The following is a 12,115-nucleotide window of genomic DNA, read 5'->3' on the forward strand; positions in this document are numbered from 1 at the left end:
CAAATGTCGAGAAGATGATAGTTGCGTTGGTGAGCACCACTCCTGGCATTAATCGGGCATACAGTCAATATTCCCTATTATCTGTCCCGCTATCCCTAAATGTGCACGTAGACAGGATATAGAGGAACTTATTTCATACACGCACATGCTTTCTCTAATGACAATTATTTCCAGGAATATATATATATATTTTAAATATATCTTTATTGATTTCAGAGAGAGGAAGGGAGAGGGAGAGAGATAGAAACATCAATTATGAGAGTCATTGATCAGCCGCCTCCTGCCCGCCCCCGACTGGGGATCGAGCCCGCAACCTGGGCATGTGCCCTGACCAGGAATCGAACCCCGATCTCCTAGGTCGATGCTCAACCACTGAGCCACGCCCAACTGGGCTGTTTTTTTTTTAATATATCTTTATTGATTTCAGAGAGAGGAAGGGAGAGGGAGAGAGATAGAAACATCAGTGATGAGAGAGTCATTGATCAGCTCCCTCCTGGGAATCGGGCCCACAACCCAGGCATGTGCCCTGACCGGGAATCGAACCCCGATCGCCTGGGTCCTAGGTAGACGCTCAACCGCTGAGCCACCCCGGCCAGGCTCTAAAACTTTTTAGATATGTAACACCCCCACAAGAAAATGCAATACCAAAGATACACTGTACATCTTTTCAAGCACTGAGGCTCTGTGAAGGGCCACACATCATTGTAATATCTAAGATTTTTTTTGGCCCCCAAATAACCAATTTTTGCATCTTTGGGCATGTTGCCCACATGAAGGGGGACGGGAAGAGATTAACCAAAGAATATATATGCAAATAAGCATAGCCCATGGACACAGACAATGGTGTGATAAAGGCTTGGAGGGGCCGGGCTGGGTGGAGCGGGGCAAAGGAGGCAAACATGGGCGACATCTGTAATACTGTCAGCAATTTTAAAAAAGAATGAATGATCATGTAATATTAAATATTTCTATTGATATATTTCCTCAAAACGCAGAGAATCACAGAATAGACTTATGTATTCTGGGGCCCTCAACAATTTTAAAGCATAGAAATGTGCTTGTGTGTTTGTGTGTGTGTGTATGTGTGTTTGCACATGTGTGTACTTATGTGCAATAATGACTTGGAAACTATTTAACTCCCACTGGAATTCCAACACCATCAGAAGAATGTTCATTGTATTTCCACACTCACATCCAATAAAATTCCTTTTGCCTGGAGTTGAGGGACTAGTGCACATGGCAGGGACACTTTGGGATAAGCGGAAAGCCATGGTGACCCGACGCCTGAGTCTGCCTTTTCCAAGGTGACTACATCAAAATTCTGAAGAAATTAAACTGATGAATATCAAGCGCTGTCACTGTGCTACCTCTAAGTGAGCTGTGGATCTCAGAGATGTAGGCTGAAGTAATTGCATGGGGCCAAGTACCTGTCACATAAACCAAAGTTGCACATATAAATCTACTCTGACAGTCGCCACAGAGCCCTGGTTTTCCCACTGCTGGCCTTTTATTGAAGTTCTGTTTCTCAGCAGGTTGCAGGCGACGTGACTTTGGTGAGAAGTGCTTTCTCCCTAAGCCAGGGGCACTCGGTCTAGAGAAAGGCTGTGTCCCAGACGTGCCCTGGGCCTCTGCATGTACACGTGAAAGGGGCAGAGAGGAGATGAGGGAGCGAGAGGAGCAGGGGGGCTCAGTGATTTAATGACTCCCACAGAAACACCACTGAGTTGGGCACTCAGCTGCCACGTTCATACCCAACAATATTCCCTTTGCTAATTCCTCCACTGGGCTTGTCAGATGAGCAAAAAATAGAATATATTTTTTCATGTGCCGCAGAATTTTAGTAATTCATTTATGTGTGCATGAGATGGAAAAGGTTGAGCATCGCTGACCTGGAGATTCAATCAAAACACAAAGATCCAGGCCCCATTTCCAGTAGGTTCAGTAGTTCTCTCATGCATCCCGGGAATGGACACCTTTAACCAGCACCACCAGTGAATCCCACGTGGGTGGTCTGTGCATCACCGCACTTTGCCAAGCGCTGCTCCTGGTCAGTGTTTTCAAGCTGCAGATCCTGGAACTCTAAGGGGTGTGATGTCACTGGTAGATTTGAACATGCATTTTTTTTTTTTTTTAATGAAATAGAATAGTCTAGGGTTGGGTAGAAAAGTCACAGAATTAATCAAATATATTTTTAAAAATTGTTCCTTGAAACCCTTATTTCAGACATACGTATGAGTGCAGTGGTCTTTCCTGTAAATAAAATTTATGAACGTGTGTTTCAGTGAAAAAATGTTTGGAAGCCCCTGGGCCAGGACGCACTCTGGGCCACCGCGCCCTCGGTGCCCCTGATGGGCAGCAGCGTGCCTCACCCCCGCGGCTGGATCCGTCCCGGGTCAGCAGTGGGGGAGAGGGGAGCAGCCTCTGAAAGGGGCCGAGCCCTGGCACCTGCGGGCGAGGCCGGGCGCGGAGGCTGCGGGCGCCGGGGCCGGGCCGTGTGCACCTCCCGCGAGCTGCCGCAGGGGGGCAGCCTTGGCCGCCGATCTACGGAGCCGCGCGGGCGGGCGAGCAGGTGGCGTGGTGGCGGGACCTGGCGTGGAGCGCGGGACGGAACCCCGGTGTCTCCCGCTTCCCGGAGCAAAACGCAAGCTCGGGCCGGCAAAAGGAAACCTCGCGCGGAGAGGTTTACAGTCATGGCTCCACTGGGGCTCGAACCCAGGACCTTCTGCGTGTAAAGCAGACGTGCTAACCGCTACACTATGGAACCGCACGCGGAGGCTGTGCCCGCCGAGATAGGATAACACATTCCACCGAGACCCTCGTCTTCGCGACGGGGAGCGGCCGGGATCCGACGCCGGGCGGTGTCGCGCGGGGGAGAAACTTTCAAAAGAATTTCCGACCTGAAGCGCAGCTCCGGTCCCCGCTCCTCGGCGACACAGGCGACAGCGCGCCCGCAGAAAGGCAGCGGACCCGGGGCCGGCGCGCGGGCTTTGATGTAAGCATCGCGGGGGGCGCCGTCGCTGCTCGGCTCTGTGGCGCAATGGATAGCGCATTGGACTTCTAGACGCGGCGGAGGCATTCAAAGGTTGTGGGTTCGAGTCCCACCAGAGTCGCTTTTGTTTTGATACAGGGCGGGGGTGGCGTGGAGGCGGGGAGATAGAAGTGAAAAGAGAAAAAACAGGAAAAATCCTCACTCATTTAAACCTCGAACCCCACGCGCCTGGCAGGGAGAGGACAACTCAGCGCAGTTCCTTGTCAGGTCCTCCCAGGCGGAGGCGTGAAATCCCGCTACTTGCGTCCTTTCCGTCACTTCCATGCGGCTCCAGGATTCCTGGGGGCTGGAGATGAAGGAAACAGCAGCATGTGATCAAGTTACTGAGATTTTTTTCCCTCTCTCTCTTTACAGTTATGTTCTTTTACATCAGGAATAAAATTTTTAAATTGTTCGGCAACTTTTCAGTAGCTCAAACCTGCTCGGATTCTCAGTCCATGAGTCCAAGATGGGCAGGCCTGGGAGTGCTCCAGTGGCTCAGTGGCTACGGTGTTGGCTTCAAGTTTCAGTGGGTTTAATAGCTTTGTGGGTTCGAACCCCACCTCTGGTAGAGGCTCTTCTGCTTTTCCAAGCAGGAACAGGACATTGTTTCCAAAACTCCTGGAAATGTAGCCATCGTGAGAGTAGCCAAAACAGTCAAGTGACAATAAAATGCCAACTTGAAAGTTAGTGACCTCTTGCCAGACACAGACATAGAAACCGTAGCAACATCTGCAGAATTGATCGCTTAGAAAATAGAAAATAGCTGTGTGAAACTTACCCTACATTGTGGGGGGGAGCACACTGTACAGTAAAAAGGTTTACCCTTTGAAATTAGTTAACAGTTATTTCTTAAGAGCCTGCTATGTGCCTAGTACTGTTCTAAATCCTGGGGTTATATGAATGCAGAAAGAAAAAAAGGAAAAAAATGCAAAACTAAACAAAAAATAACAGCGACAGAAAAGACAAGGTCCCAACAAACAAGGTTACTGTCCAACGGGATTTTTATGACAGAGTGACAGAGGAAGAGATTGTTTATAAACAAGCAAATAAATAGAATTTCAGGTGTCAGTAAGCGCTATAAAGAAAATGAAACAGGGTGGCACGATAGCATGGCATAGAACTTCCTCAGGACAAATTTATGCCATTTGATGATGGAGTCATCCACCTTGACAGCCTTCCCTGGTCCATCCACGGCCCTCATTCAACCATTCTTTCATCCATTCATCCATTCATCCATTCATCCATCCATTCATTCATTCAATAACAATTTTTGAGAGCTTGCTTTGTGCCAGCCACTGACCCAGGCATCGGGGATACACAGGAGCTTCTGTCCTCACAGCAGAAACATTCTAGAGGAAAGGAAACATTAAACAGGTGTTTGAGGGGGGCTGTGAGGGTGCAGCAACACCAGCAGGCTCAGAGCCCCCGGTACCTAACTCCAGCAGGAGACCAAGCAGGGGTAGGGAATTCTGGGGCAAGTCCCGATTCCCGTCTCTACAGATATGATGGAACTTCTCAAACCAAAGGAACTTAGAAGGTGGAAAAAGAGTGGAATTTCAAGATGAGGGGGTGGTGGGTAACATAGGAAAAAAAAAAAAGGACTGTGGTGTGTTAAATGAAATACAAACAGTGGCTGTCTCTACGCTACGCAGGCCTGTACCACGCTATTAACACTTTGTCGTCAGGGTTTGGTGCCTGTCAACCTAGGCTGTCCTAGGAGAAAAGGAAACAGGTCTTCAGGCTCTCCTGCATTCAAAGCTGTCAGCAGCCAGTGTCCCCGCAGCACTGTTGCGAGAAGCCGAGGTTAGGCCAAAGGCTCACTGACTCCCAGGATTGACCTCATGGCCTGGGAGGCTCTTTTCCAGGGAGTGGAGGGCTGGTTTTAGTGTTCTCGGTTGAGCCCAGACTTGTCATCTGATTCTTAGGGATCCACATCTTTATTTGTGGAAACTGTACCTAATTCACTTGTGATTTTTCAACATCAGCAACTCTCCTCCAGAACCCTGAGGCCTGTGGAGATTTCATGGAGAGATTCCCTGCCGGGAAGGAAGTAGGTGCTTCTAAGTTTCTCCCCTGGGACCTGTAGAAAACACGGGATCAGGGACACTTGGTCTGAAGGGCTGCTTGTGTGATCCCAGAAGGAGAAATAAGTTAACAAGCTACATCTTTTTTTTTTTTTTCCCTCAGATAATTTATTACAAAAAATATATGCTTGTTTTTTAAAATCTAATAATACAGATAAACCTAAAGAAAATGGTGAGAGCCCCCTCTCACACACTTCATTGCCATTTCACAAAATGTTTATCGGATTGTTTTTATCCCAAAAAATGTACACACACTTTGAATAATTATAAAGGCAGTGTTTATTAAAATACATTTCACTTTCAGACATTGTGTATACATTTTTGGGGAACACTAGATATAGATAGATATAGATGATATAGACATAGCCATAGATATATATATGCAGACGCCAAATAGCCTAACATACATCGTTTAAGGATTCAGATACATATCCTTTATTTTTTTAATAAGGATTATACCATACACATTGCTTAGCACTTCGCGTTGTTTTTGCTTAACGTGGCCATCTTTCCATACGCACCGCTTTTCAAACATTGCTCATGGTTCCCGGTCCGTTTCTCCGTAAAAGAACGCGGACCTCGCGACCGCGCGGCAGAGCGGGGTCCCCGAGCCCCACGGAGCGCCGAAAGGGCGGTCGGGCTGCGCCCCCAGGACTCCCTCCCGGAGCCTCCCGCAGTGCCCGGGAGACGGCGCGTCCGGGACACAGCTGCCCAGGGCCACGGGGCTTCCTAAAAGTACAAATCCCAGCCGGCAGCCGCCGCGCCAAAACCTTGCAAGTGGAAACTTAGGGAAATCCGGCGCCGCGTCCCCAGCGCACGCGCCTTCCCGCCGGCTCGCAACTCCGTTTCCCAGCCGCTAGGGGCGCGGTCACCGCCCAGCCCGGCTACGCGCCACCAGCCCCCGAAGACCCGCGGGCTCCGGAATCCGGGCGTCGGCGGGGGCCTGCGGGGTCCGCAAGGGCGGGCTTCCTACCGTCTGAGCGCTGCACCGGATGCTTCTGTTCTGCGTGTCTTCCCGGCGCACTGAGGACCGGGACCGGGACCGGGACCGGGACCGGGACCGGGACCGGGACCGGGACCGGGACCTGGTGTTTGCAGCTTCCTCTGGTCCTGCAGCACGGCAGGCAGTCAATGAGCGTCTGTCCAAAATATGATTGGAAGCCTAATCAATTATCCATAGTGCTCCACCCGCACGACCCGCCGGGGCTCCGCCAGGAGCGGGCTTTAGGCCGCGATGCGGCTCGGAAACCCCGCTGCCCCCGGAGGCCTCGAGCCGGAGGACTCCCCTCCGCGCGGAGCCCGGTTCCCTCCAGGACGCGGCGGCGCGGGCGGGCAGGTGCTTTCTTTGCGGTGCACCCGCGATGCGGGGAAAGGAGGAAGGACTCCGCCCCGCCAAACGCCTGGGCTTGGCTTTTGCACTTTCGCTTCTCAGGGAATCAGCCCAAATGCGCCGAATTATAATCTAACGCGAGCAGAACGCGGCCGCTGCGCCTATTTTACGGCGGCTTGGGTGCAGCCGGAGGCCCGTCCCGGGCCCGGGTAGCTCAGTCGGTAGAGCATCAGACTTTTAATCTGAGGGTCCAGGGTTCAAGTCCCTGTTCGGGCGGAGTGTTTTTAAACACGCACGCCGCTCCCCCCGCCCCCCTGCATTTGAGTGTGAATCACGCCGCTTTTCCTGAGCAGGTTTAAATTCCTGCCGAACGCTCCTAGGGAGCTGCAGGCCGACGTCCCGCGGATGTGGCGGCTTTGACTTTAAGGTAAAAGGGGCGGCTGGTGCTTAATAACGACCTCTGCCAGCCCTCCTGTGCTCCTGTCCTCGGATACTTTTTGCTTAAAAGTAGCACGTATTCCTTTCCCATTGGAAACATCGACACGCTGCTGGCTGTGCCTGTGCAGCCCTGGGCACTGAGCAACGGCGCTGGCACTTTTTATTACAGCCGCGGCGAGAAACTGAGCTTCCGAAAAGCGTTTCGACTCGAGACACGTGCCTGTGCATCGACTTCAGCTGGGAACCAGCCTTCGCAGGGTTTCTAACGCGCTGGTGGGACCCTGGCTTGCGAGTCTGCTGTGTAGACAAACGTTTTTAAAGACAGTCTCCATGTCTGCCGTGGGTGAGAAAACCTGCTGCACCGGGAACCACACCCAACACCTCTGCCTTGGAACCCAGGCGTTTTAGCCACCGGGTTACACGTCGCCACCTAAAAGCCAACAGTCTAGATGGAGTGATCAGGGGACTGGGCGCAGGTCATTACATGATTTGTGGTTTCTTAAACAGGTTCCAGGTCTTTGTTTCCTCCTGTTGCTGTACTAATGCCCCATCACGCGCCTGCGAAGACTATAAGGAAAACGAAGGACTCTAGCCCCCTCCACAGGTGTATCTGCAAAAGGCCTGCCGAAACCCGGGATCGAACCAGGGACCTTTAGATCTTCAGTCTAACGCTCTCCCAACTGAGCTATTTCGGCGAGCTTAGGGGCGCCTCCTATGCGGTTCGGGAAACTCTTTTTTTACTTTTTTTTTTTTTTTTTTTTTTGAGAGTGTGTTTATTAAAGCTGGGGATAGAGAAACGGGGAAAGCCTTAGAATAGAAAAAGCAACAGGAGAGAGCCTAGGCAGGGCTGCTTTGGCTCACTGAGAAATAAAAGTCAGTGAAAGAGGTGAGCCCAGTGTCAGAGAAAGGGGGCCTTGGAGCCAGGTTCGGGGGCTTAGTGCTGGAGGCGCTGCAGCTTCCCATTGCTCCCCTGGTTGCAAATCTCCTGGGGTCCCTTAGAGTTTAGGAGGTGCCTGCCCGAGAGGGAATAAAGGCGTGGGTGTGCTCCGGGAAGCGAGAGTATGCTGTTCAGAAAATTTAAAATAAATTTTAAAAACCCATTTTCATCCTTTCAACGCCTAATTTTTACCTTCCAAATAGCACTGATCTAGCTCTGAGGCTTTGAAAGCCGCGAATGAGAAAGCAGACCACAAAGTATACCTCGTAATGGTTAAAGTTAATCCCCACGTTTCCCCCACTCCCGGTCTCCCCCTAGGTCTCTGTTCCTCCTGGCGGGGAGGGCCCACTCCCCTGTGGGGTGGCTTTCCTGGCTTATCCCCTGTTCGAGAAACCTGCCCCCCTTGAAACCGTGCTGGCCGGAGCCTGAATTCTCTCCTGTGAGTCGCCGCTAGGGACTCGTCCCTCTGGCGTCGTCAGGGAAATGCTCCCTTCCCCCCCAGAACCCAGAGATTTGAGAGATGAAGGCCCTCATCAGCTGGCATCTTGGCAGAGGTTACAGAAAGAGGGAGGGGGCATATAGCGGGTCCAAAGCAATATTTCCCAAGTTTGCCTCTTTCCTTAGAAGGCGAGGCGGGGTCTCGCTGCGGTCGCGCGGGGGCGCGGCCCGGGGGCCAGGCGGGGGGGGGGGGGGTGTCCCCGGCCTGTTCCATCGCATTGGCCTTGAGCGCAGGGCTCACCATCTGAAGGTTTTTAAAAAAATTAGGATCCAGTCCAGAGCCTCCACATTTCCCTCTCCTCCGTCACCACCCTGGACTAGTGTGGGCAACTCTGGGGACAGATGAGCGCAGGAAACTACCGGTCGCCCCTGAGGTCCAGTTCGCCCCCACTAGGGTTTCTGAGGGTTCCTGCCCAGGTGGGCGCGGGAGGCGGGCTGAAAGGCGCAGTATTTGGGACAAGCTTATACAAAAAAAACAAAGCAAAATACTCGTCCAACCAGACGGGGCTTCCGGTCCCCACCCCCGCCCCCGCCCCACCCCCACCTAAAGCTGTCCTAGGTCCGTGTTGCTGTTTAACTAGCTCGACCCAGCCGAAATCCAGGATTTCTTTGGTGGAGTGGGGGCCCGGGGTGTCGCGATCCCCGCCGGGCCCCTCCCGCCCAAGTCGAGCGGCAGCGGAGGCGGTTCAGCCGCAGCCCCCCGACGTGGACCCGGAGACCGAGGGAAGGGGGGCCGGGCCGGGAAGCCCTGGGAGTGGGGGCGGCGCGGTGTGTAGGGCGCGCGGAGAGTCCCCCCGACGCGAGATCAGGGCCGGCATGCGGAGCTGAAAAGCAACGACAGAAATCCCTTTTCGGTTTCCAGACTTCTCGCTCGCAGAGGAAAAAAACAGTTCACTTCCTCGTGTCGACCCGAGCACGTTACCAAGCGCGTGAGGGTGGGAACGGCCACAGGGCGGCGGCCTGAGGTTTTGCCATGAAAAGGGGCTCACGGCCTATTGGGGAGGCCGCTGGTGGCCGCAGCTAAAACTGCTGCCGAAACCCGGGATCGAACCAGGGACCTTTAGATCTTCAGTCTAACGCTCTCCCAACTGAGCTATTTCGGCGGCCCCTGGGCGGGGCCTCTCCGCATATGCACAATAAACATTCGTTTCATTGTAACAAGTTAGGTCAGGGCAGCACAGGGGTCCCACCCCAGAGAGGCATTTAATAAATATCGCGGAGATGACTGACCAGACGGGCCCCTGTTCTAAGCTAGAAGAGACAACTAATTTTACTTTTCTCAGTTGTTTGTTTTATTAACTGCCCTGCAATCTGCTTTTCTCATTTAAAAATAAATCATGGACTTCTTTTCATGCCAGTTGTGTAGACTATTTTCATTCTTTTTAACCCATGCACAGGGTCGACTTATATGGATATAACACAATCCGTTTAATCAAATTCCTAATGATGGACATTTTTACTCCTCCCACCCCCAGCTTTCATTATTAAAGACAATATTGCAATGACTAGCCCTTTATATTTATTTGTTATTTTAGTGAGAAGGCAGGCTTCCCAAGGTCAAAAGACAGGAACATTTTGAATTTTTTAGATATTGTCAGATCGGACTGAAACGTATGGGAAAAGACTGTAAGACCACTTGTAAAGACTTCAGATGTGGACTTACAATGTTACCTCCGGGTGAGGCACACACACGGTCATTGTATCTGTATGTTAAAAGCATTGCTTTGCTAAACCTAAATAGTCAAAATATACCTCAGTGTTTGTAATTCCACCTTGGATTTTTAAATTTTTAAACATATAGACATTGTCAGAAAGTGGAATCGGCTCAGACCTCTCTCCAGCTTCCGAGAAGCAAGCTCCCGCTTAATGCTATCCCCTAATATGCGAGTTGTATTCCACCTCCTCCCATTTCATAATTTTGCATTCTCTGTGTTCATATAACCAGGTGGGGCAAAAGCAGGTTTACAGTTGTTCATATGGAAAATAATACAATAATGGATAAATAATAATACAAGAATAAACTCTGTTTCATGTACTCTCACAGCTGTAAACCTACTTCTGCCCCTCCCTGTATATATAATTATACCAGCCCTGGCCTTCACTGAACCTGAAGCTCTGCTGATGGGGCTCAGGATTGTATATTTTTTAAGCTGACCAGGTGAGTTAATGTGCAGCCTCTCTCAGCATCCTATTCCTCAGTTCTCACACAGATAGGTAGCTGTTACAGATAGGCCCGTGTTTTAAACTGCTTACTCAGCCTCCCCACAGGCACCTCCTGCTCAGATGTCCAAAAATGAACCCGTCTTTCCCTAAACTTGTTTCTCTTACTACCACCTTCCCTCTAAGCTCCCCAAGCCAGAGAAATACAAATTCCTTCCTCCCTCCTTCTGCTCTTCACCCATAGTTGAACTCAGGTGCTGGCCATTTCAGTTGGATATTTCTGGAATCCCTCCACTTCTTTTCATTCTCAAATCTTCCCCAACCTCTGAATTGATCTTCCTACCTACAAATTAGTTCCCACACTGGAACCCATCATCCTACTTAAGAATCCTTCGCTGGCTCCCTAGCTGAAAACAAAAACCAAGGTTTATCGACATGCTACCTAAAGACTTCCCAGCTGGGGCTTGCCCTCCCTTCAGCATCGTGTCAGTGCTCTCCCCTTGACCCTAAGCTCCAGTCATTCCTCACTCAGGCTGCTGTCCTTGACTCGGCTCTTCATCTTTGTCTACGCCACATTTTTGCCATTACTTGTCAAACCCCCATTAAACTTCGACACTGTCTCCTAAGTTCTAGAAACCTTCCCTGACAGGCCTCTGTCCCCGCCTCCCCATCTCTACAGGCTAGTTGCCCCCTACAGCGCTTTCACACCACTTGTCAAACTGGATTGTAATTGCCTGTTTACCTGGCCACTTGCATCTCTGAATGCACATTACATAACAAGCTGGAGTAAATGTTCAATGAATGAATGAAGACATTCCTAACCGTATCTCAGGGCCAAGTGCTTCTTTACTAACTTCTGAAATCACCTGGGCAAACTCAGAAGCGGTGACCTCTGCAAGGCTGTATCTAGAGAAGATTCTGAGCTCTTTAGTTCTTGCCTTTAAAGGTGCCTCCTCTGGCCACCCTACCTCCTTCCCCTGAAGGATCGCTGGGAACTAAAAGATACTTGAAGAAATAGTAGGGAGGAAAGTCTGAGGAGAATAAAACAAGATTTTATTTTGTGAGTTTTGGAAGAGAATGCCATGAAAGGCTTGGAATGCTTCCCACGGAGCAGGACAGACCACTGGGCAAAAGCTTTATAACAACGTATACTCTTTAAAAAAAAAAAAAAAATGGCTTTATTGATTTCAGAGAGGAAGGGAGAGGGGGAGAGAGAGATAGGAACATCAATGATGAGAGAGTCATTGATCAGCCGCCTCCTGCACGCCTCCCACTGGGGATCAAGACTGCAACCCAGGCATGTGCCCTGATGGGGAATCGAACCGCTGTCTCCTGAGTCATAGGTTGATGCTCAACCGCCGAGACACACCAGCCAGGCTCACAAGGTATCGTCTTAAAGTGAATAAATTCCAAAGATTTTTCTACACCCAGCGGGGCGTGGCTCAGCGGTTGAGCGTTGACCTAGGATCCAGGAGATCGGGGTTTGATTCCCCGTCAGGGCACATGCCCAGGTTGTGGGCTAGGTAGCCTATCAATGACTCTCCCATCATTGATGTTTTTCTCTCTCTCCCCCTCCTCTCCTCTCTCTGAAATCAATAAAGATATGTTTAAAAAAAAAAAAAAGGTTTTTCTACGCC

This window comes from Miniopterus schreibersii, assembly GCF_964146895.1.
Source record: "Miniopterus schreibersii genome assembly, chromosome: 12".
Taxonomy (NCBI): Eukaryota; Metazoa; Chordata; class Mammalia; order Chiroptera; family Miniopteridae; genus Miniopterus; species Miniopterus schreibersii.